A 2,850-nucleotide genomic window follows, 5' to 3' on the forward strand; every position below is an offset into this window, starting at 1 on the left:
TAAAAAAATTTCTACAGTGATTAAGCAATTATCAAGTATCTTTCCTTTTGGTCAAATAAGAATCTTTCTTTCCAGGTAGGCCCTTAAAGGCTAAAACTAATACTTTCTTACCACCAAAGGACAGCAGCAAGGCAATCATGGAGTCAAGTAAGCAGCTATGCAAATATCATTATTTCCTCCAGACATAATATTGCTAGTTCAATCCAATCCCTGGCCAATGTAAAGCTTGCATCAGGAATCCAAATTATTGAGAACCAGAACCAACCGAACAACAAGAGCAAATATCAGGCTTCAGTTCGTCTAGCAACTCATGATTTATCAAGCAGAATAAATGAGAACAGCTCATAGTAACACTTGATTGAACTGCAACCAGCCTGTGTGGTCTGGTCCTCCAGGAAGCTAAATGACAATCCATCAAAAGCAATGCCGGGGAAGTGAATATATATTTGTCATCCAGAAGCATCAAAAGTTAGGTAATCCATGAGGCATCTTATTTGACAGATAAGGTAAAACAATACTCTCCATAGCATAGAGATGATCAAGCCTGAAAATTAAAGTCCATTTCACATATTAAGGACAAAATTACAGACAATGATACTATTAAATAGAACAAATAGACTCAACATCTGAAACAGAGATATGCATCTCATACAACAAAAAGAAAGCGCACTGTTCTTTTGGAATTCGGATTTTTCCAAGAAACATCAACGTAGACACTTAATTACCATACAACAGCGCTTTTCATCTTAAAATTTGTTAGATTGATATATTGACTCTGGCGTTGATTAGCAAAACATACATTTAATCTTCATACTTAAAAGGCAGAAGCAAGGGCTCCTAGTGCTCAACAGCTCAAGGTTCTTTGGCGGGGCTGGCTCTAGCAGGGTGACTTCTGAACAACTCTGTACTTTACGATGCCTGTCACTTGAAATGTAGCTGGCATAGTTAAAACGCATAGGAGTGCCCCTAATTCACAGAGCTTTAGAGTTGAGTTAAATGCTACTTTATGTGGCTTCTATAATAATTCGTGCCGACATACTTGATACTAGATATTTGAAAGGTTTGCACCGCACATTCATAACAAAAGATGGTAATGTGTCAAAGAAACACTCAATGAACGCGTCATAACTGAGAAGAAACATAAACTGAAGGGACTCAGGATTTCCAGATCACATATTGAGATGTTAAGCAAGATATAATTAGGTATCTTTGAACACATCCATCAGGTCCACTGTTACTGAAATAATTAGGAGAACGCATACTTCAAATATGCAGCGTTAGCCAAAAACGGAATTTTATGCCGTAACAAGATGCAGACTGAAACGTCCTTATTTTTTCCTGTTAGGCCGTAGAAGCAGAGTCCCTGATGGTTTCGCTAACAACTAAAAACTAAATATAAGGTCTTACCGATGAAATCATCTCCACTGGTCCATCAGAATCTATCACACAAGCTTGCTAACTAGCATAAATTACTTCACAAACTGTAGCAGTTGCATTTTACCTCTCACATTATTTCAAATTTAACGATACAGTATGCAGATATTAATTCCTTTTGGCGTATTAAATTCATCACACTTCATTCTTTACAATCCCAAATAAACCTCAAACCACCCAGAGTTTGGCATCGTCACCATGCTCAAGAACAAAGAGAGGGCCTAATTAGGCCTCCGTTGGAGTTTTACGGACGAGTTATACTAATATGGTTAAGTTACCACCCAACCATTTCTCCTCAGACTATCACAACTCACAAGACTCGCCATGAGGGTGCGGTGCAAGGATATTAGAACGACGGCTTTTGTTCTGAAACGTGAAGGCGACCCTGAAGAAGCTGAAAGCAGCATGAACTAGCTTTACGCGCCCGAAACAAAGTGAATTATTTCGCATTACAGACGCCTAACGGATACTTATATTACCTAGCAATCTAATTTCGACCAAGTGTCAAAACTCCTCATGAATCAAACACTTGCATTAGATTAAATTAAGCTCGGACATGAGTTAGAAGTCTTAGACCAGACTGTGCTAGAATGATATAATTATAAAGCTTTTGCCTTCCGAAATTTCAAAATTAAATCCTTAATTCAACTGCGACTTACTAAATGGATCAAATCTCATGCCAAACGAAAACCAAATCTAAGCATGAAACTTTCATCCGAATCTGTTGGTAATTCTTAGATTCAGAATAAAAAATCCAAGGCCAGGCATCAGGATCTATAGTATTAGATTAGCGGCAATCATGTTAACTGACATCGAGATAAACGACCAAATCTAAACTATTCGGATCTGATAAACCAGAATTTAACGAGTATAAAAATCCTAACTGTAAGAACTCCGACCTGAGATCTGAGAAATAATCACCAGAAAAAACCGAGATCCATGCAAAGCTTCACCGCGGTCTCCGATTCAGTTGATGCAAGGCGGGATCCGATTCAACGCCGGCAAGATAACCGCCCATTTCGCGCCATCCGGCGCAGTGGTAGAAGCAGAACCGGTTCCCGACCTGCACCAAGCGAATTAGAGACCGCGCGGTGAGGTAACCATATCATCGTCTTCCCCCAACACCCCACACAGCGCCCCCGCCCTCTCTCCCACCTTCCGTGGTGGATGAGGAGAGGCTGCGAGAGTCTCCTAATAAAGCTAACCAAACCCAACCCTACGTAGAACGGGTAAGAGTTAAGTTAGCATAGGTTTATTTATAAAGGCAACAGACGAACCTGATTCGCACACGTGGCCGTTACACGCCCGTGAGGTTTTCACGTACTGTATGATATCACCGCCCAGCGGCCCCGAAAGGGCGAGCGGGCTTTTTATTCTCAAAGTGAGCGTGGGATGTACTCCGCCAATGGGGTTGGT

At 40.7% G+C, this 2,850-nt stretch overlaps 1 long non-coding RNA gene across 1 annotated transcript; it reads right to left on the minus strand.

The window, feature by feature from the left end:
• On the minus strand, positions 1–2,643 carry LOC114715345 (uncharacterized). The gene is made up of 2 exons (XR_003737545.1): positions 2,334–2,643; positions 1–544 (listed from the first exon to the last, which is right to left on the minus strand). It is a non-coding gene; the product is annotated as an uncharacterized LOC114715345 (long non-coding RNA).
• Positions 2,644–2,850: the final 207 nt, after the last annotated feature.

The sequence above is a fragment of the Neltuma alba genome, unplaced genomic scaffold, assembly GCF_004799145.2.
Source record: "Neltuma alba isolate B1F8T4 unplaced genomic scaffold, ASM479914v2 tig00011587_pilon, whole genome shotgun sequence".
NCBI classification, from domain to species: domain Eukaryota; kingdom Viridiplantae; phylum Streptophyta; class Magnoliopsida; order Fabales; family Fabaceae; genus Neltuma; species Neltuma alba.